The sequence below is a fragment of the Pezoporus occidentalis genome, unplaced genomic scaffold, assembly GCF_034315485.1.
Source record: "Pezoporus occidentalis ecotype Australia unplaced genomic scaffold, CSIRO_AGI_Poc_V1 ctg230, whole genome shotgun sequence".
Lineage (NCBI taxonomy): Eukaryota > Metazoa > Chordata > Aves > Psittaciformes > Psittacidae > Pezoporus > Pezoporus occidentalis.
Genome location: NW_026914181.1, coordinates 804,861 through 828,292, shown reverse-complemented (window position 1 = coordinate 828,292; position 23,432 = coordinate 804,861). Strand labels below are relative to the sequence as shown.

Genomic DNA, 23,432 nt, shown 5'->3' with positions numbered 1-23,432 from the left:
AGGAGAAGCCAAGAACAATCAAATTTTGTTACATTTTTAAATTTTGCCAAAACAATAGTTATTCCAGAATTATTTTACAGGTTAAGCAAATCTGTCCATCTGCAGTGGGATGTGATCTTAATAGATCCCTAATAGAACTTAGTTATTTACTAGCTTTTCTTTCAGTGGTTCAGTTCTGATAAGTGAAGCAAGTCTCCAAGAACTCTTATGCAAAAAGGAAGCAGCTGCTTGTACAGATGAGACATTATGGTTAAGGAAACCCCCTGGGAACATTACCAGAGGCAGAGTGCTTACAGACTGCAGAGAAGTGAGAAGGAGGGAATGCTGTTTAATTTTGTGATCTCTTCTGCCTGGTGGGAAAGTGGTTTTGAAGGGTGAGAAATTCACATGAATTCAATTTGGTATTTCTGAGGACCAAAGTTCTTTATGGACAACCTGGGTGGTGCCAACATAAATGTGCCCCTTTGCACTATATGGCATACAGATAATACTTCTAAGAATGAGACAAGTTCACCTTCCTTTTCTTTAAACTCTTGGTTGCCCCTTAATCTTCAGCTAGCAGTTATTTTTGAGACATTTTTTGGAGACAGACAATGACATTTTATCAGTAAAATGAGAAAAGCAATTTTCACAGACTAACACTGAATATAGCCACCAGCTGGTCATAGCTTTCAGCTACCACGGGCCTGCCTTTGACCAAATTGGCTAAATGGAGGGTTGAAACCTTCGATGTTAGCTGTGGGATTCAGCAACAAGATGGATGATGAATTAACAGAAGATTAATAGTGCATGGTCAATTCCCTCATGACTATACAAAAACAGTAGCCAGATTTTCATCAGCCCATCAATAATATTTTGAGCTATGCAATCTCCCCAAAGAGATTGTCAGCATCAGTCTAAAAAACACAGGGGCTAGAGAGGATTTGTGCACTTGACTGAATTACTGCTGTAAGACCTGTAAGCAGGTCTTACATCATGCAAGACTTTGAAGGATGGCTGGGGAATACGAAAGCTGTCTTCTGTTTCTTTGATAGGAAGATAGTCAAGCCAATAAAGACCTATAGCAATATATACCCAAAAGAAAATTGACTGTTTCTTTGAGACTGCATGGCTGGTCACATACTTCCAAAAACATATGAAAGCTGCCCCATTTATAGATGACCTTAATACAAAAAAGGGAACTCACCTTAAAACAGGAAACCAAGTACTGTATGACCTCAGGAATCAGTAAAGCCAGTCAGGAAGATACGAGAAGGTTCAACAGGTATGTATGGCACCTCTGGGGAAAAAGAAAAAAAAAGAAAAGACTCACTATAGTTATCACCAGAAAAGACACTACAGATTACTCTTGGTTACTTCATTTTGCCTGAATTTATGAAGTTACTGCTCTCAGACCATAGTTGGAAAAGCTGACTACAGCCAGGTCTTTATCTAGTAAGCTACAGGAAGCAAACCAAAGAACAAGCACCAGCAAAAAAGTATGCCCTGCACATTTTAGGCAAGTTCTGCTTGTGGTATAGCTTTCACCTATCTATTTAGTAGAAAACACCTTTAAAAATAAATGTCTTGATTTGATTGAAAAACCCATAGTGGAGATGATTTAAAACATAGCAGTATCCAGCATCAAAGATTCTGAAACACCTCAAAGTGGCAGCAGTTTGGCTGGCCTATAGAGACACACATACATGCACAGTCCTTGGTGCTATTCTTAAAGGCTTTTGAAATTGATTTGTTTCTTTAAGGAGAGAATTTAGTCATCTGAAACTAATGACTTGGAGAAGGTGGAACTATTTCCAGCTTTGTCAAGCACTATAATCATGAGAAGGTCAGTCATTACCTCTTCGTCCCACTCCTTCCTGCCATTCCTTGGTGTTACTGGTTTGGTTGTGCCTATGAGAGAAATGTTAACAAGGTAATACTTGTAATTTTTCAGCAATTTGGAAGAACTGCTGTTCTGTTTGCCTCCATAATAACTTTATTAGATGTAATTCATCATTCAAGTCATGTTACAGTTTTGGGCTTGCTGAATGTATGCACATGATGCTATTAATTTTAACATTAATAAATAGTTTTCCAAACAACATGTACATGTAGAAAAACAGAAGTTTCATTATTTTGCCTGTGTCAATGAGAACAGAACCTAACTCACCTGAATGTTTGTGAATTCTCACATGTAATTCACTCAATGTAATTACATGGTCATCCAGCTTTTAAGAAACATTCATGCTTTTTTGGCTCTGGCACTCTCCATCTGTTATACCTCTAAAACTGGCTTTTGCATGTTGAACAATCAATGTTTTGCTTTCATTACTTCTATACTATATATTATATAGTACGCTATGAAAAATCTATAAAGAAAAGACTTCTAATTATTAAAATGCCACCTTTTATTATATCTAAATATTTATTTAATTTATCCTGACAACTTTTTCACACTTAATTCAAGATTGTCCATCACCTTTGAACAGCAGCTTCCTGGACAGTTAGGTAAATAATAGATTAAGCTTCATTTTAGAAGAATGATAAACATAGCTTTAGATTATTTAAAGTATTGGCTCTTCAGAGCAATGGAGTCTCCCGTTTTGAGGTTGCTCAATGTCTCAAACAATGCCATGAGCAATTCTGACCAAGCCATCTACACCTGTTTTAAATAATAAAATAGTCACACACACAAAGTGCAATATCAGAGAAGTTTCTAAAACATACTTTCAAAGATATTGATTCATGCTTTAGTTTTTGAACTCCTGAATTGTACCAATGACACCAGTGATTCAAAACTTTATCCAGTGCAGAGATGCTGGTTAGTATGGAGTGACATTGGAAGAACTGAATACTTCTACAGAGAAACTCGGTAAATAGGTTCCTGCCTGGCTTCCTTTCATTATTTACAAACTAGATTAGTTTCCAAGTGCAGCTAAACTGGGACTACAAACCTGCTTTTAGTCTGCGTGACTAACAGAGGGGAAACTCTCTCTTACCAAGAGTTGAAAAACATTGGAAAAATAATCATGGCCCTATTATCCTAAAGGACAGAAAAACTGGCCTGAGTAGTAATTTCAGACTGACCACCAGCATACGCACTGGTATTTTTCTTTTCTCTTTACCATATTTATATAAATATTCACTAATGTTTACTTGTAAGGCTTCAGTTGGTACTTCCTGCACACAGTGAAATTTCATCTTCAGTAGGTGTAAAACAGGATGCCTGCTCAGGCCTATGGTCTTGAATTACAGATTGCTTATTTCTTCTTATCTGAATGAAAGCCTGTTAGTGCACTTCCCTAAGTGCATCTAAGCCTCAGACCTCTGCTGAATATTTTTATTGGAAGTAAAAATCCTTAATCAAAAGAGAATTTCTAAAAAGATGAGGCTGCTTTGGAAATTTTGGTCTTAGTGACACAACAACTCATTACTTCTCTGCAGTTTTGAAGCTCACATAACAAACATAACACAATGAGGTCTGAATCAAAGCAAGTAGACCAAAGTTAGTAGTGATGTTTTCCTTCCTATGATTTCTGCCAGTCTCAGTGAGGCATGTTTATTACAAAGCTTTACAAATTATATGTTAATATAAACCCAAGCTAAGTCCTTGTCTGGAATAAGTTTTTGTACTACTAGTATGAAGATTTCTACAAATATAGCTCAGAATAGCATATGACTTGAAACAGAGTCATTTCAAGGGTAATTTAGGTTGCTATGTCTTCAACACACAACTGACAAATCTGTGATTGCTGAGCAGATTAGTTTCTGGCTATTCTTTAATGTGTCTAACTTTTCTGAAACAGCCTTTGGAAATACTGTTAAAACTGTCTTGAGGATTAAATTTGTTACCTTCACTTATTTCTGTTGGTCTTGACCTTAGGAGAAAGACATGCAGGGATAGCTTTGTCATTAACCTGATTTCACTGATTACAATGAGCTTCATTTGCAACTCACTCTCTGTATGGACCTCTGTTCATCCTTGCGCAAAATGGCAGATTATTATTCTCTTAGTTTCTTCCAAGATGTGTAGGGTAAGGGATTATTTAGGGCCACCTCCATTTTTTTACACTCTAAAATAAACAGTTTTTCAAGACCAAATTTGCATCTGTGTCAATAACTCTAAGTACCCACTTCACTTCCCTTTTTTTTGTTTCTCCTGTATCAAACATTGTGAGGTAGGGTATGAGTATTGACCAGCCCCAGAGGAGATTTAAGGGTCTTTCAGTTTTCCTGATAGGAGATGGATTAGGCCATTATGATTCAATTATTTCATAAGGTTTACAAATCACATGGTCTGCAAAAGCTTCTCTAGTACCACAGACAGAGAAAACCAGTCCTAAACTCTCAATCCAGCCACAGAGAGTAGCACTTAAAGCCAGATGGTTAAGGGTAGAGAGGTCCCTGCAGATGATGCAGACCTACCACAAAGATCTTGTTTAAACATGTTATTCTGCCTTCTAAAGGCTGTTCTCCTGTGTCAGATACTGTTGTATCATACAGACCTTCTAATTAACTGATCGAGCTTTAGAGTAAAAACAGTAGAGGTTTTTCATCTGCCTCCAGCAGTTCTTGACTGGTTAGTGATCTTCAAAAACTGTCATAATCTCCTGCCATTAGGTAAGTTTATACCATTTTTAAAATACATGTTGTCATCAAATCCAGCCCTTGCCTATTCGTGGTTTTCAGAGAAAGTACCATCAAAACCAGAATATTTCCAGAAGAAATATTCTGATTTTGATGCAAATAGGGGCTGGAACTAGATGATGTTATTCCTCTACCAGAGTTGATCATAGCAAAGCCTTTTGATTACAGCTTTTAAAGCATTTCAAAACATAGAGTTGGAAACAACTTCCACATTTATTGTGTCTTGGAAGTCTTCCTGCAGCATCTTCTCTGGCCTTTCAGTCACCCTAACAAAAACCATGAGCATGTGAAGGCAAAATGTGATCTATCCCTGACAATTTTCATGCTCTGTCTCTTCACAGCTAAGACATTTAAGAAATAAATAAAAAAAAAACCAACAAAGTAGTTGACATTTATTGAAAGGAAGAGGTTACGGGGTTATGTCTAACAGAACACTGTAGCAGAATAAAGCCTGCCAGTAAGTTTAACTCTTTCTAGAATTTTATTGCTTATCATAATTATTAACATCTTTAGTTAGAACACCATTTGGATATCATTAAAATAAATGCAAACTATCTTGGCCTACCCTTCAGGATTTCTTTTAGACATGCTTTTTTGTCTCTTAGCTCACTAATGCATCATTTTTATCATAGAGTATCATGTTACGTGCATTAAACAGTTTATCAATGTCCAATGTCCTGCTGAGCTGGAAATAAAATTGCACAGATTTATCATTATATTGCAAATGACTTGCAATAAATGCTTGTGAATGTATCTTCAGTTAGAAAGACTTAACAGTGCATTTGCAATAAACAATCTCTAAATTCACACTATGAACATTCTGGAACTGAAGTCAGTCTCAGCTGGAGCTTTGCCTTCACGTAGGTACTTGAGTTGCAACATCCCTTCTACAACACTTCTCTGGCCATGAAGCAACAACAAGAAGAGACAGGGACGCAAACTGAAATGAAGTCTCACATTGTTTGAAAGTGATTTGATCTCTGTCCCCCGTCAAATAATCTAAAACAGTGATTTAAATTAATCTGTTTTGTCACTGAAACGGGCTAGAAGTAGTTGCTAGGGTACACACAACATCTAAACTGCTGAGAAAGAAACAACCAGCTGGGGACAATACTTTCTTAAATTGCTCTTCTAGATCCACTAAAAGATATCTGATTGCATGTTCACCAAGGCTCTTGCAGCACTGGCTAATTACTTCTTCCAAAGCCAAGAACTTATGTTGGCTTTTTGGTTGGTTATTTTTATTTTTTTTTCATATTGCTTTTCTAGAAGTCCTAATTAATTTTACATTGATTTCATCCTTCACACAGCCATATAACTAAATTACTTCCTCACACAGAGTTTGCCAAGTGGTCTTCCAAAGCAAGTAAAGGCCATTGAAATTATAGATAAGGCCACTTAGCAAACAGTACGTTTCAGCATGCATTACAAATATGGTCCAAAAGATCAGTTCTTGTATAGAACACAACACAGTCACTATTAATAAACTGCGTCGTCATAGAACATGTTTTGAAGAAAATGGCAAATGAGCAAAACAAAGTGTTGACAAAAGACAATATTCTTCCCCCTGTTTACATGAGAAAAGGAATTTGAAGAAAGAACTTTTGCCTCTTCCTCTATAAAATAACACCAGGAAACCTATGTGGCAGGATCTTTGTGATCTTTTTAATTTTATTTCCTCCAAAAATATTTCCTCCCATAGAGGGTATATGTGAGAAAAGTCAAGTTGGAATTACTCCCTCAAACATCCTCTGAGCAGGAGTGATGCTTGCTTTTAGGGGTTGGGTTTCTTGTTGTTTGAGTTTTTAAGTTCAATGCATAAATGAGACAACCGAGCACATTTAATGAGCAGTCTGCGTGCCTCCAAGAAACACAGATCTGCATGGCCTTCCCAGTGGCTTCCAGGCTGAAAAGTCACTGTTTTCTGACTATTGTCTTAAAAATATTAATAAAGTGAAAATTTTCTGCCAGTCTGAACCTAAACCAAAGAGTACAATAGTTTAGGTCTAGAAGAAAATGCATATTCTTAGCATTTGGGTTTCCTGATGGAAATAATGCAAACTCTTCCAGGGCAACATTCCACAGACATCCATAGTCTGTTGTAAACAGGGTGCCCCTCCAGCCACACTTTCACACAAATATTGATCTATTTACTCTGTCATGAAATAGCAGGAAAGTGCTACCTCTCCGTGTGAGAAGGATATGGTTAAGCAGCAATTTCCCACTGTCAGGAGGCTACAGCTCAACATACTGCAGAGACAGAAAAAACAATCTGAACTCTCTGCCATTTTGCACATGTGGATTTCTCTATCCTTCCCTTAAGAAGTACACAGAGGAAAGGATTTTGCTGGTTTTACCTTTTTCCTTTTATTAATCTTATTAAAGTTTTTATCATCAGACAATGGCATCTTCCATGATTTATCAGAATTTCACAGAAGAAGCTCTGAAAAGGCAGAAGTACTTACTGTTACTTTATCCTTTATTCTGAGATAAGTTTTTGTTGTCATGTACGTGAAGAAAGATGATATTCATAGGTCTCTAGCTGAATATTCTGTCTCCATATATATATGTGACTGTGTTTGAATACTGGTTGCACTGATTTACTTGACACAGCTGCCCGTCAGTAATTCTGGCAGTTTATAACTATCAATCACATACCAGCATCTCTCACCGAAGCACTTCTCTGCATAAAAAAAGGTAAATGTTCATTATACCAGCAATCTGAAAAGCATTCCCTCTGTGCCAAGGGATATCTATCTGTCAAACTGACTGATCACTCTCCTCCATACCTCTCAAAGTACACAATATATACTAAGTAAAAATAAATCAGCCAAGAGAACCTGGAAGCCTGAGAAATAGGTTTTCAAGCTAAAGCAGAAGGAAATTTTGAAACCAGCTCACCAGTCAGGTGAACGCTTTAAATACTGGGATGGGATTTCCTTTGACCAGTTTGGAGATGTTTAATTAAAAGACCAGATTCACAGTAGAGAAACTTAAGTGGAATTAAATGCCTTACTCTAAGGGATACAGCTGAGATTTTGTTGTTTTTACCTAGAAGAGTTCAGCTCTCTGGTCTCCAGTGACATTACTCTGAGCTGACTTAGCTCTTCCCCTCCACTCATTAAGGAAGAGATGTTCCTAATCATGGAGCAAAAATTCCCGTGAGCTGGCAGGATGCCCTAAAGTTAGGTGTTGCACTAGCCAGCACTGTTTTCTTTGCAGATTTAGCCCTGTACTTCTTCCAAGCAAAGCTGATCCTTTCAAATATTAACTGGTTAAATAGTGGTTAGTTAAGAATTAGCTTTCACTTGCCATTCTTTAGAGTAATTTTAAGATATGAAGATGCAGGTACAAATAACAACCATCTCTATTCTATTCTTAAAGGTAATTTTAAGATATGAAGATGCAGGTAAAAATCACAATTCCACTGCAATCACAGATAAGAATAGCCAAGATGATTATCATTGCCAAAATGATTATCATTTTCCACAATCCAACAGAATGCTAACATTTTCTGCATAACTATTATCCATGCAAAGAATACTGTTGATATTCTGATATTCTTGTGCACAATGTATCATTTTAACTTAAAAATGACAATCAAATCTTGAAAATGGCTTCAGTAAAGTCTAGTTTATGAATGTGTTTTAGATATGCAAATGTTTTATGCACGACTTCATAGTTTCTAGCTGAAAGCAGCACTGTTATCGTGCAAGGATTAAACTCACAAAATTAGTGCCACGTTTCTATATCTCCAACTAATTTGAAAAATTCTTTGCATTAGCATCATATGCGTAGCTCTATTTGCCTTTCACAGGATGTATTTGAAAGTTATTTTGACTTGTGAATAGCTTGAATTTTCCTGGAAATTGATTTTATTTTAAAATTCCTAGACTCTGATAACATAATCAGGTGTATCCACTATAATCTTAGCCACCTCAGAGAAAAAAAAAGTTGTTTACCAACATTCTTTGGAGCTTATCCTCCTTTTAATAAAGGAGCTTTTTAGAGTGTAAAGTCATTTGGTAAGGTCCCTTGAAACAAACAATAACAGCCTCAGCTCCAAAATGTTACCTTTTCCACATCTGTAACGTCTCTTCACGTAAGAAAAAATATCACAAGGTGATGCTCTGCTTATGTCTGGTAAGTACTCTGACATCAGAATTAGCCTTTGGAAACCAAATACCTTCTTGAAATATTTTTTTGCAATTTTTGTCTGATCAGTATTTACATGCCTTCAAAAAAAAAAGAGGAAATGTTTTGTTGTGTCTGATGATAGCTGAGGTCTCAAATTCTTAGTTTCCAAAATAATTTCCTTTCTGTATATGACTTCATTTCATTCTATTCCAGAGCAAAGTTTTTAGCAATGAAAGGACATGTTAACTTCTGGACATCTTACATGACTGTATATGGCATAATCTTATCAATGAAACAGAATTATAAATAATTGGACAGGCACTGAAACAATGACTGTGTAAAGCAAAACTTGAGTCTCGCAGATTTTTCTAATTCTTCAACAATAACCCAGTTAAAAAACAACCCAGCATGAAAATGGTTTGTCAGATTATGATAAAAAAAAAAAAAAAAGAAATCAAGCCACACATTTTTTTCCCCAAATCAAAGACAAAAAATATAATATATAGTCTAGTAGTTTGAATAGATGACTATGAAAATTTTACCTTCATCTTATTCTTGCTCTTCTCATATCATGTTATGAGAGTTTGGGGCAGTCACTTAGTGCAAAACTTATGCTCCTAAATAAGTGTTTTTATTCTTATAAATGCTGAGTATCCAAAGGTTCTTCAAGTACTTCTGAGCATCAGGTTTCTCTGTCAGCTCCTCTGTGTCTCTCTTTTCCAGGAATGTAGCTTTTCAGGCAGTCCTGTTTTCTTATCTTTAATCTCCTGTGCTTTAGTTGTAAAAACACAAGCAACATGCAAGCCATTTCCACCAAACGCTTTGGGAATCATAGGCAAAGAAAATATGAGTGGAAAAGATTAATATTGCCAACTGGTGATCTTTTTTTTTACCCTTCCTGGCAAGAAACCGTCTTTCTCAAACTGAGCAACTGGATGCTTACACAACAGTTTTTGCTAGCAAACTCCTGAAAACACTGCCATTTGCCAAATGTGTCAAAACTCATTTTATGTTCATCTGATTTCCACCTTTTTTTTTTTTCTTCTGGATGGCCTAACAGAAAAATAACCCCCAAAACCACCACCAAAGAAAAACCACCGCCTAGCCTCTTCACTTCTTGTTTGATTTCAGTGCAGCCAAGAGGCAGAGATTTCAGGGTTTTTCCCAACATTTGGAAATAAAGTATTTAAGAAAGCTGGTATTAAGGGTGGGATTTCAGAAGCAGCCAGTACTGATCTAGCTTTGCTTCTGTGGGAGTCAACAGTAAAAATGTTATTGACCAACAGTGTAAGAATCGTGGTCCTTGGAAATCTGAAAATCTAATTTTTACCCACATGCATGATTTAATTTCTTTTAGCCATGAAGGACCTGACTTGGTAGCCTTAGCCAGCCCAACACACTTCTGTTATACCAACAGCAGGCCCCCAGATGAGTTTAATAGAATAGTTTTCTGGCCACAACGTGCAGATGTTTAAATAGCATCCTTAGACTCATCTTTAGCACAATTAAGTTCTTGTGTTTCTGGGTACTGTTCATAAATACAGTGGAATGATTAGATGATCAATTAAAATTACGAAAAATTGGAAGCAAGGTAAAAATTCTTCTGTAAAACCCTTTTGCTTTTGTTTCAATAAAGAATGTTTGCATAACCTAATTGTCAGACACCATCATATAAACACAAAGTAATATTAAATATTATCATCTCGTGTTCACATTTAGAGTTGTTTCTAAACGTTTAGAGTCTCCAATAGCTACAAGTGCCAAATCTTGTATCTAAAGAGAGCTCTGAAGGCTAACAAATGTGCATTGATATTAGTAGTACAAGACACTTCCCACAAACTGATGCAAGAACAGTGTGGTGTTTGCTAAGGTCTGCTTACCTGACTCAGAAATGGGTAGCCTAGCTCTTCAGCTTCCACCTAATTTCCTTGTACCACTGACCCATGTCTTTTCATGCTGCTTTCAGAGCAACAGTGAGGTTCTGAAGGGATTTACTCTGTATATGTGCATCTGAAGGTATGTTTGCAAAAGTCTCCTCAGTAGCTCAGATCAGCAGACCCACAAAATTTCCAAAGTCACCAAAGTCCCCGAGACATTATGTGTGAGGCAGGCATCATTTCTGCAAGAGGAAGAAGAGGACAGGCACCGTAAGAAGGTAGTCAGTATGTCTTGCCTGGTACACGGGTGCACTGCCCACAAGCATGGTCTTTGAGAAAGGTGGCACAGCTTTAGATTGTCAAAGCCTTCTGTTAAATAATAAAGCTGGCATAAGTATCTACCTGCTTTCTCACCCATGCTATATACATGAGCTAGAAGCAAAGAAGATGCAGCCTTTCATTTTTGAGCAACTGCAATGGATACTACTGCAGTCAGAAGGTTAAAAGTAAAACTGACTAGCTGGAATAACACAAGAGTGTCACAACGATAAAATATTGATTCACTCCCACTGTCTCCTTATCCTTCCTTCCTTTCCAGGCCTTGCCTACAAATGACAAACTGATGGAATTTCAGAGAAAAGAGTAACACTTACCTTTTCAGAGCAGACAGAGGAAAATTTTTAAAGTGTGGTAGATAAAATGCTTTATGAATGTTGGCCTTACTGAACAATCTAGAAATTCAGCGAGGAATGTTATCTACAGCTATTGCAAAAATATATCTAGAAAAGGTTTACATTTTGCAGACATGTCTATTGTGCAAAACAGAGAATTTATGTTAATATTAGAATGCAATATTAAGACAGGCATATATTAAAATTCAGGGACAGCATGAAAGTTGAAAACTTTCCAGTCTAAAGTTAGGAAACCGTTCTTGTAAATATCTACCCCAGATGCAAGTTTGTCTCAAGAATACACATAATAATACAAGATGTTAGTAAACTTTCTAAACAAAATTCTCAATATGTTTTGGAAAGTGACATCCTTGGAGGAAAGAAAGAATTTAATGAAAAACATATACAACATTGTTATTCATAAACTTCTCCAAGCAAAACAAGTCATAAATTGGTTTTATCTATTAACTCTTGCAATATGTATGGCAAACACATACCAAAACCAAGTAAAAATATTGCAAAACAATATATACAATAGTGCTATAGATAAATGAAGTTTCTTGATTAATACAAAATTAATTGGAAAATTGAGTGTGGGTCATACTAAAAGCCTTCACAAACCCAGAGCAACTTCAGTGAGTAACATTGTTCCTAAAATTGGGGCAAGTGAACTACTTTGCTTTGAACTGGAAATAAGCAAATAAAGAAAAGTTTTGATTTCTTAAACCAGTACTACCATTTTGAAATAGAATTTGATTTTTTAAAGAGTATATCTCTTGGAAACAAAATGGAAATTCAGTTGTCTTGAACACACATACAAATCATTTCACTTTACCCCAAAAGAAACAAGCATTGTGTTTCAAACACACCGAAACATTTCAATTAGTTTTAAAGTGTTATTTTTTAAATTCACTCCTCAATTCAACTCCCCGGGGTCCTTACACCACATCTACACACAGTCCCATGCCTCCAGAACAAGGATGTATTTCCTTCTGGGTTAACCATGCCTGATCTTTCTGATGACCATTACATCACATGAGAACAGCCTGATTCATGCAGCTCTACCTCTGTTATCCTCTATAGGAGTACTCGTAAAGATCCATCGTATTAGGCTAATACTGCAAGCATGCAATTACTCAATACCTTCTACAGATGTGTTTTCCCCCTTTGCTTACCCTTTCTGGTTCTTGAACACACACAGATATAATCTTGACTCTTACTGAACTTTGGAAAAAATTATTAATCCCATATAAAAATCTCTTTAGTGCAAATCATCCTAGTGAATCTCCATGGATGTAATACAGATTTTTTTTTTTTTTAATGATTTAATCCATTATCATAAGTTGGAAAAAATTAGATTTCCATGCCAGATGGGTCACTGCTTTGAACATCTGCATGACAATAAATAGAAAATTAAACCACTAACAACTTGTATCTAGATAGCATATAAAGGCAACCTAGTGAGACATTTACCTGCAATAAATAGCACACTTTTCCATTTTATTTCCCATCTGACAGTCACTTAAAAATTTTCAGCTGACAGTGTTCCTGTAGTTGGTAAGCCCTCCATAATATAAAAAAAAATGTAATTCTGGGAAAAATGTGTCATAATAATAATATTTAATAATTTATTTGTGTTCTTGTTTTAAATGCAAACAGGTCTTTGTGTTAAGCATGGGCCACTTGACAAATTTCCATAATACATGCATTAGATAATATCACAATGCAATTTGGAAAACCACCAAGTAGTGATGCAGTTAACCTCAAAATTAAGAAGTCAGTTAATTCAGAAAAGGTAACTGCAGACTAAATCTTCTAGATATGGACGTTAGGATCTCTGTAGCGCAACTTTAGAATCAAGTTGCCTGTATTTGAGAATCCACGCACCTATCTTTCAAAGATAGAAGTCTTTTAGTACTTCCAGTCTGTTAATGTATGCAAATATAGGAATTAATTAAAACATGCAAAGAGATTCTTTTAATTTATTAATTAGATAATGGGAAGGTGTCCATATTTAGCTGTGATTTAATTTCAGTGGTTTCTTAAGCAACTACATCTCATTAGCAAATTTATAGTTGTTGTCAGGTGAAGTAAATTCAGACAGTATAGAAAGTGGTTTGATTTTTCTTAAAAAGAATGGAATGCTATTATTTCCATCAGCAAAAATGATATCAATCTGTGAAAATTACTCTTTTTACGTCAAACCCCTTTATTTAGTATTTAGTGCTGGAAGATGATCATGCTTCAGCATGAGCACAGCAAAAATCTGATTTATTAAAACCAGTTCATACCCAAATAATTCTCAAATAATGTCTGCATGTTAACTCTGAACTGGTAATAGGATATAGATTGTTCACTATTAAAAACAGTCTTCAAATCCAACACTGTGTAATATGTTACGTAATGTAATTATGCTGTAGAGAACAGATTGATAAGAAAATAAGGAAGGATGAGATTTTTGACCAAGACAGAATATGGAATATTACTTCATTTGTGAAGCATAGGACATGGTGGAGGGGGGAAGAAGGGAGGGAGAAAAAAGAAAAATCAAAAATCCTTTAAAGCAAGATTTGTAGAGCAAATACGAGAAAAAGGAAAATGTTTCGGAAAATCCTCAGCTACAGAATATCTCCACGGGACTTACATGAATGTACTACTTTTTTATATTCTTATATATGACAAATTAGTTCTTACTAGACACAGTAAGGAACAGCATTCAGATACTCATAACAGAGATAAAAGAGTACAAAAAAGAGCTCAAGTATACAAGACCCACTGAGGGAGAGTTAGATATACAAGAACTGAACCAGCTGCCATACAAAGAGGTATTATTCATAGCACTGCAAGCTTCAGCATCAAGTTTGGACCAAAAGATAAGAAAAACAGTTTTACATTACTCAGTGGGGACTCACAAGTCCTTTCTTCTATTTTAAGTCCAGGGCAAATTCCTAAACCTCTGGAGTGTGGGGGACAATTCTGCACAGCTGAACACGTAAGGAAAGCCCAGGGCCATCTCCTGGCATGACAGAAGCAAGGGATGCCAAGTAAATCCGAGAACAGTGTACACAAGAAGTTTGTTACTGAGGGTTATCTCATCTTACAAATAGCTTGAGGAAAAAAAATGTGGTGTTTTTTTTAAGGAACAAATAAGAATGTGGTTGGGAAGAGGACTGGGAGCTTTACACTGTTCTTGGCTTGCGGGTCACAAAGGGTCTGTCACACAAAGCAAGCACAGAACCTGCACTTGATTGCAGATTGGGTAAGTGGCAAAATGGGTTTTAGTCTATAAGAAGTACTAAGATGACAAAATTGGTAGTGGTGATATTTCTGAGAAATGGGCAGGCTCTTATCATCTTTGCTAAGACAGAGCTGTTTCCCTAAACGTCTCACTACAGGCTCCTTCAGAGCAAACCTCCTTTAACAGTTTCCAGTCACTGGTGTCTCTGAACAGGGAAGCCTGTGCATACAGATCTGACTATTCTCATTTGCATGTAACCAGCCAAATGTTTGAATAACTGTTTTGCTCAGACATGTTACAGATCTGCATGTATTTTTAGAAGTGCTCAATATGCAATCCTAATTCTGACAATTCAGCCTTTTCACACCAAGTAGTGTCACATGTCTCTTTTCAACCCTCTGTCCATGTCTCATCAGCCCCACATGAAAACAAAGGCAACATTTGCAGTTGAGCTCACTAAAACCAATTTGGTTCATTGCTACACTTCAAGCATATGTAAAAATACCATGCTGTTCCCTTGTGACAGCGACATAGCATGTCCTAAATGTTAGGGTATTTACTTTTCTAGAGCATCATGTCTTTAGTAGACAGGCAATGTATGATGCAGTTCTGGTCTCATCTCATGTGTAACATCTGGGAGAACTGCCACTTGTCAAGCCAATCAGTACTCTGCTGACAGACAAAGTGAGCATTATACTGAAATGCCATTCCTCAGCTGTTTGCAGAATTAATTTCCCTGTAGAATTTTCTAATTAGTTGGCTCCTTCCAGCTCGTTCCCCACAGAGGAAGCAGAAAGGAAGCAAAAGGGTAGCACCTGCTCTGGCTTGGAAAAAAAATAATTAAATTTAAGGATGACATATACAGTAAGCATTTAGGCACTAGAAAGTCTTCTAGCCATGCAGCTGTGAGGATGAAGTAACTCTGAAAGCTTAATGGAGATTCTTCTGTGGGGAAGAATTTCCAGTGGCTCACATTCCAGACAGTTAACCACATTACCAAGGGGAAGAAAAAGGGATTTGTTCAAGCATTCAAAACTGGGGGGGGGGGGGAGGACGCAGAGGAAATAAAAACCCCCAGAAAACCCTGATCTATAGAAAAGACAAACAGATGAATCCAGACCTGAGGATGATTCTGCACACAGCACATTCAATCACCAATGTTATTTTCAATCACTTTGTTTTACTGTAATTTCAAGTTAAAATCCATTATTATGTAGGAATGCTATGTATGATATAATCTTAGAAGTAACAATAACACAACAGAGTTCACTCCTAAGTAAAGTGAGTCATTGGAACAGAAGAAATAACACGGTTATTACTTTGAATTTACATGCAGTGGGTCACTGTACAGGAAGAATATATGAGAGGTATTTCGTGGAAGTAAAACTACGAAAAAAAGAGTCCAAGAAAAGCAGTCTGCATTTCTGACTACTTTCTAAAAGGCACTTTCCAAAAACAATTTTAAATACTGAATGCAAAGAAAGGTGATGATCTACTGAGGGTAGAACAGATAAGGAAAAAACCTCTCATTATAACAATAAGGCACAATCACATCAATAAAGTTTTTACCATCTTTCCACAGTGACCTTACAAAATAGTAGACCTTACACTGAACAAAGGCTTTAGAATAAGAGGACAGATATCATTTGCCTGAATTAATTTGTTGTTTTGATCAGCACATGTAAATTAGGCCCAGAGACGAGCAACAGTTATCCATTAATAAGATACAGGTTTTCAATTATACGGTGATGTCAAATTTTTGTGTAATTCTGAAACATCCTGAAAGTTGTTTTCTAACAGAATCAATGCATGTGTATCAATGAATGTGTATTTCTGGAGGAGGGGTATGTGTGATTAAAAGACTTTTTAGTTAACAATGATTTCATGCATCAAGGCAAAGTGTTGTTACATTTTTGTAAACTCGTAATTTTCCCTGCACAGGTTTAGATAAACAAATGGAACAGGGAGTGTTGGTAGGAGTAAAGGTTCTGTTAGACCCAAATCAAAAAAAGAGATAATATGCTTGCCTGGGACGAACGCCCAGACCTTGCTGCCCGCTCAAAGACAATTTTGAAATTAAAGTAATGAAATAAAAAGTGGAGATGTAAGGCAAGGCTGTTCCTCCTCCTTGCTCACAGTGTTTGGTAATATTCTCTGGCATACTGTTTGTCTGTGGAAAATCAGTGTATGAGTGGCAGTTATCCTTGTCATATAAGATGGCAGTGACATGCTCATTTCAAGTGTCTACAATCATTTCAAGTGGACTTCCCTCCAAAGCCTGCATTAAGGAGGATAATTTCAAACTTCAGAAGACCAAAGTAAACAACACTCATTTATACTCCTCGGAAGCAGTGCAGCTACATTCATCTGCTGCTTTGAAAATCTCCCATGATACTATAGTCTGGCTCATTAACAGCATCTGTTCTCTGGGTTTTTCTTCTTTTTTTTGGGGTGGTGACATTATTTCCCCTTCAATATCAGGTGTCTGGCTTTTTAAGGATGCAAGGAATATTTTATTTCATTATGGTCTAGTCATTTCAAATGAAAAAAAAAAACACCAAACAACAAAACACCTCATCTTCCTTTCCCACTTTGAAATTAAAGAGTGTAAGGACAATCTGTGCGGAAAGAAAAATGAATGATAACTCACAGAGACACATAACATGAAAGAGTAACTCTGTTTACCACAAATAATGACCTAAATTAATCAATTTTATAGGTGTCCTGGGTTCAGCAGTAGCAGTCATGTTTTTCCTTTGTGGTAGCTGGTGCAGTGCTGTGTTTTGACTTCCAGCCTGAGAACAGTGTTGGTGAAGCCGATGTTTTTGGTTGTTGCTAAGTGATGTTTACCCTGACCAAGGACTTTGTGAGGCTCATGCTCTGCCAGGGAGGAGGGGAAGCTCTGAGGAAGCAGAGACGCGGCGCCTGACCCGGGCTAGCCAGGGAGGTATTCCATACCACAGCACGTCATGCCCGGGGTGGGGGGTAACTGGGAGTTACCCGGAAGGACATGGGTTTCTGGGTGGAACTCGTTTTCTTGGCCGGTGGTATCGTATTCTCTTCCCTTGTTATTTTCCCTTATCATTGTTGTAGTTGATAGTAGCGGTGGTGATTTGTGTTGTACATTGGTTGCTGGACTGTTTTTGTCTCAACCCGTAGGAGTTGCACTCTTTCGATCCTCCTCCCCGTTCCTCCGGGAACGGGGAAGCGGAGAGCCCCGGGGGGGGGGGGGGGACACACAGACCTCGATTGTTGTCAGCTCGGCACCACTCACTGGGAGTGAGTGAACAAGTTACCTGACTGGGTTTAAACCACGACAATAGGTTTCCTGCTATTTTTCACTTTGACAAAAATGGCAGTATCGTTTCTTAAAAGGAAAACATCTCACTAAAATAATTTTGACTTACTTCTAATTTGTGTGTAGACTTACTATAAATATCAGCATATATAAGCTGCTACAGGCAGCTCTTCTCCAGAAGACTTCTACCCTCAATCACAGACTTGCATTAAAATTCATTTACCTGTGGCTCACTCAAACAGGCTTTACTTTTTTTCCTAACAGGTAATGTTATAGTGAATAACAATTAGAGTATAAAAAAAGACATACTGTTCTCACATGATTACAGTTAATTTTTTCAGCTAAACCTGAAGTCAAGAAACCAAGCTAAGAATACTTTGGTTTATTTGAGGAAATAATCTCTACTTATTTATTACATAATGAAATAAAAAAACGTATTTAAATATAGTTGTGTCAGTGATCTTTCGAAGCATACCTGGGGATTTTATATTGGTTGTGTTCTACTTTGTTTTTTGACTAGTTTATCTGTAAATATAAAACACATGAGAAAAAACCTTCTGTAGAACAGAAAAGAATTATTTTCTCTGGGAAGCTTCTAAACTGTTGCAAAGAAATAATTCTGGATTATAGTGCAGCTGACACTCAGCTTTCTCTCAGTTACCAAGAAAAGCAAAAAAGTCAATTCCTGTACCTTCCAAAAAAATGTAGAAAAATACTGCATAAATCACTGAAGATAAATGTTTGATTCAAACACCAGAATACTAATTCAGGAACCACCTTTGACTGACTGGTATTTTACTGCCACTATTGATGAGTGTCATGTTTTTTAGGACAGCAAGATCTTGTGTATGCTAAAAGAGAAAGTCAGGAAAAGACTGTCTTGGCTGTAACTTTGACAAATATCCAGCAGCGGTGAGCACAGTGTAAGAATCAAAACATACAGTTTTATGTCAGTTGGGTGACCTCTTTGGAAAGCCTGAAATTACTCGTCTCTTTCCCATCTTGCTTGCTCTCTTTTCTCAATCATCTGTTTCTCCATTCAGATGACTCCTACTGTTTCCCCTGAACACACTCATCTGGGCTAATGTTGTTAAACAAATGGCATGTGGCCAGTTCCCAAGTTTCTGTGCAGACTTACTGACCACCTCTATTTTCAAATGCACAGCAGCCTGAGAGAGGCTAACAGGTTGCAACATGTGTACTAATATCACTTTACTTTTTCATATCCTTATCTCTAACAGCAAATCCATGTAGCTCAGGATATGAACTGCAAATGAGAGATGAGGAACTGGTTAGTGCTTATCAAGGATTATGGAATTTGAGATTCTGAGATGAAGGGGGGTTGTTAGTCTTTTGTTGGTTTTCTGCTTTTTTTTCTTAATGAGAGGACTGATGTTTATCAGTTGACCCCTGTTTCAGGTAATGGAGCAGTTGGCAGGGAATTATTCATACTGATTAGATTGAGTGAGCTGGTATTCAGGTTAATTTATGATTTCCCCAGTATTATTTGTACAAGCTCTTTATTGCTCTGGATAATTCTCTACTTCCTGGTTTAGGAAGTGGAACTGACAGCCTCCTAGAGCACCACTTCCAACTCACCAGATTTTATTATCTGAGACGACATGGTGGTCATAGATTAACCCAACCTCTTACTCTTTTCAGGAGTAAAATTAAACTTGTGTGAAATCTGCTTTGCTCAGGATAATATGCAACTTTATCATCTGAGAAAGACTGATGGTATTGAGACTAATTGGGATATTTTTAACCAACATTTCCGTGGCTAAGGCAACTGATGCCTTCTTTCAGGAACTAAGTGTTTGTGTAACCAGAGTGGCTTTCAGCCCTTACATGTGCTGAGAGTCCCCAGAACTCTTCTGCTGTGGCTGAAAGGAGTTATGATATTCTTTCCTTCTCTCTTCACTGTTAAGCTCATGGCCTGCAGTACCTTTAGGTTTCTTTCCTCTTTCATGGCCTGTTATTTGTCACTGCTTTGTCTCACTTGTCTGCCAAGAAAGATCCTTAAAGTGCTCTATGAGAGGAGTAGATTCACAACCAGTTTCCCAAAAGCTGCCTCACCTCATCTACAAGCCTAAGCTGAACAGACCTGCAACTACAGGTGAGAGTCTGGGCAGAGCAAGTAATAACTTATCACATACATACATTAGGATTTCTACTACACCAGCAAACACATTTTCATTGACATTACCTTTTCCACCCTGGCTATTAAACCTCATATTTCACATATCTGTATAGAAGACAAGGTTTGGCTTCCATGAATGGGCTGCATTATGTTTTTTTTTTTATGTTATTCAATCTCCTACAGGCTTTTATCCAAACCAAGCAACTAAAATAAAACATGGCTTCCTTCCCTGCGATGGTTTCATAGTCCAGCTCTCCAACTTTCTCCCCTACCACAAACATGCAACACAGTTGTGCAATGGCAGAGGAAGGAATGGTGAGATCAGAGCCGTGACTGCAGACATCCTGACATGGGGATCTGGCAGCTATTCAACACAAACACAATTAGAGGACTTACCCTTGCGTGAAGTATTTGCTTTCTTGATAGTCACCAGCCTTAACCTCTAGGAATGCTTACAAATCAGATAGCGTTCCTTGAGGAGGGTGAGCCTTTTCAAGCTCCTCTGTCTTGTTTTAGCCAACACAGATACAAAGAAGAAAGAAATTCCACCACATCATACAACTTCTTCAAGCAAAAGCATGTAAAAGGACAGAAGAGCTGTGATCTCAAAATCCATGCCAAGGGTCCAAGACCAGAAGATCACATGGTGCTTGTTTCTTATCCTCTTCATTACTATTAGCAGGAAAAAATAACACTACAAAAGACAAAGTCTGAAATCCACACCACACATGAAAATAGGGGCTTCTCGAGTCCTGCTCAGGCTTTGTTGGCTTTGCATTACAGCAGTCTTCTCCAGCAGTCGTGATAGCACAGAATGATGGCAGGGCTTTGCATGTCTTAGGAGACCCATAGGATTGTTACATAGCAATTTGTGAGTTAGATACAAAAAAGGTCGACAATTTTACAAAATGTGCCCTAGTGCACAAGGGTATTGTACAACTTACAAAGTCTAAAGCATGACAACGCAAGAATTTTGGTGGGTTTACTGCAATCACTGATAAATCCTGGGCTGCTCACAGAGATAACATCTTAAAAGTAGCAATAACAGCTGACCTTATATAAAATATCTGCTAGCAAGTAAATCAAATGTCAGTTCAGGACAGCAGTTACAAGGGGAAATTCTTGTTCTAAAATGGCCAAGGATTTAAATTATTTTCATCTCAAGCTGCATTGGTGCCAAAAAGAACTCGACAACAGAAGTATTCTTTGACATAACCTCAGGGATGTTAACACTGCAGTACTGAGGGGAAGGTACTTCCAGATGGTGCAATGCAAAGCGCTGTGACCATCACAGGTACCGCAATTTACAAAGACACTTAATGGAGCAAATTAGCCATCCTTAGCAGAACACCACAATAAGGCTACACTACTGCTTATACCCTATGTAACTTACTCAGTTCATCTTGGGCATCTCTATATGGCAGAAGTACCCCACAGGAAAAAAAAAAAAAAGCAGCTCATTTTCTGATGTTTTAATTTTTTGATGTTTTGATATAACATAAAGCAAATTAATAATAAAAATAAAACTGATAAACTTGGGTGATATGATTTAGCATAAGGTGTCCCTGCCCATGGCAGGGGGGTTGGAACTAGACGATCTTAAGGTCCTTTCCAACCCTAACTATTCTATGATTCTATAAACATAGCTCCAATTCAGAAATACTGAACTTTGAAGTGCTGAACTGTGTAACCTGCCTGAGCAAACCCACCACATCAGTGCCTGACCACTTACTCAATAACAGCTGTCAAACTGCACCTCTGAGCAGCAGCTGTTAAGCTGCGCAGCGTAGCTGCCTTCCCAAGTGACTGGCTGCACTTTTTCATTGTTAGTAACTTTGACAAACAACAACAATGTGAAAAGCAGGAGAGAATGACAAAACATCAGATATCTGAATCCAGTCAGAATGAGACACTCCCAAAAATATTTCTAATGCAATGAAATTCCTCTTCTTCCCCCTGCACCTCCCTCTTCACCTCCCCCCCCCCGCCCCCAACCTCCTCAAATATCCAGGAAAAATTTTTGCGTGTTACCAGAAGAATAACAATAATGTCTCAGCTGAATATTCATAGGCACTGAGATCTAAGTAAAAGACCCGATTTATGTTATTTGGGCACATGTGAAACAACCAGGCTCTGCATAAGGTACAAACTACCTGAGTATGGTACTAAACTACTGGTACTAAAGCAGTTGCATCAAGCTAGCAAATACAGCAAATACAACTTATTTGTGGGATAGCTCAGTTGACATCTGCAGACGCACCCAAGCCAGGCATTCATCCCAAAATAAAAAATTGGCAGCCAACTATGAATGGTTTCTGGTCTTGACTTTTTGTAATTCCACTAAAACAGCACAATATAAATCTGCAACCCTGTATCCGGGCAATAATTGAAATACACCAAGAAAATGCTTGCAGTCATTCTGGATGGAAAAGAAGAAAAAAACCCAAACAAAATAGAGATTTCAAAATCTATCAGTGCTTATAAACAAGGATGTTACTTTCCCTTTTCTTATCCAGCACCGCCCTTAATTGAAAGGATCAGCATCTAAAGCAACCAGTGCTGCCCTGCACATGAATTCCCTTTGCGCCTCTTCTTTCTTATTTCTTCAGTGGTTTTATTCACTTTAGTGACTTATCTAAGCATTAGAATGCTTGGCTGCTTGGAAGCTTATCAACGGCAAATTTTATGGGCTGTTTAGTGATGGAAACAGGAGGAGCTGGAACTCTCCCCGCAGAGCTACCTCGATATGGAAGTCTTCAAGAAGCCATGGAATGTGCTCTCTGGTATTTTTGGTATCTTTAAAGTGTCAAGAGTGCAGAATTTATCTTGTCAGTTGTCACAGTGTGACTCACACTTAGAGCCATCTGCTCTGCATTCACTTCCCCAGGGGCACTGCTCATTTTTCACCAGCTTCCTGTTGTTGACAGCATAGTTCCTCCCTGTATCACTCTCCACCAGCACCCATACTCCTCACAGACATTGCAACAGGCTTAAGCAGATTTCCCTTGGGAAAGCCTTTACCCTTGTTTTGCTAGTGATTGGGAAAAATATGGACTGTTGAGAAAGCTCTGAAGGCGGAGGCTAGATTTCGAAAGGAACTGAAAAAATTCCATTGTTGTTTGCATTGTTGTTTGATTTTTTTCAGGACTCCATTGTTTTTTAGAGCGCTTTCAAAAAATCTCAGCATTTCTCTACACCCATTTTTGTTTCAAGCAGCAGAGCAGCTTGAAAAATAAAACAATTTGTGTTGAGTAGTTTTTAATAATCAATGGAAATGAATGACTAATACTACCTAAATAGCAGTCACATGTTTTTTCACGTACTAGAGTAATTCTGAATAACAGACTTCTGATGAGGAACACACTGCCACCCAATTAAAACATTGTGGAAGCAACTCTCTGAGAGCTTATGCTTTCCAGAATCCCTACACTAAGGGCTATACTAC

General features: G+C 37.5%; 1 long non-coding RNA gene across 1 annotated transcript in view; it reads right to left on the bottom strand.

Annotated features, from left to right (window-relative positions):
- Positions 1 to 10,728: 10,728 nt before the first annotated feature.
- LOC134165164 (uncharacterized) overlaps positions 10,729 to 23,432 on the bottom strand; it is a 30,862-nt gene continuing 18,158 nt past the window's right edge. The window contains exon 3 of the long non-coding RNA XR_009965409.1: positions 10,729 to 10,882. This is a non-coding gene — a long non-coding RNA (uncharacterized LOC134165164). The remainder of the gene's footprint in view (positions 10,883 to 23,432) is intronic.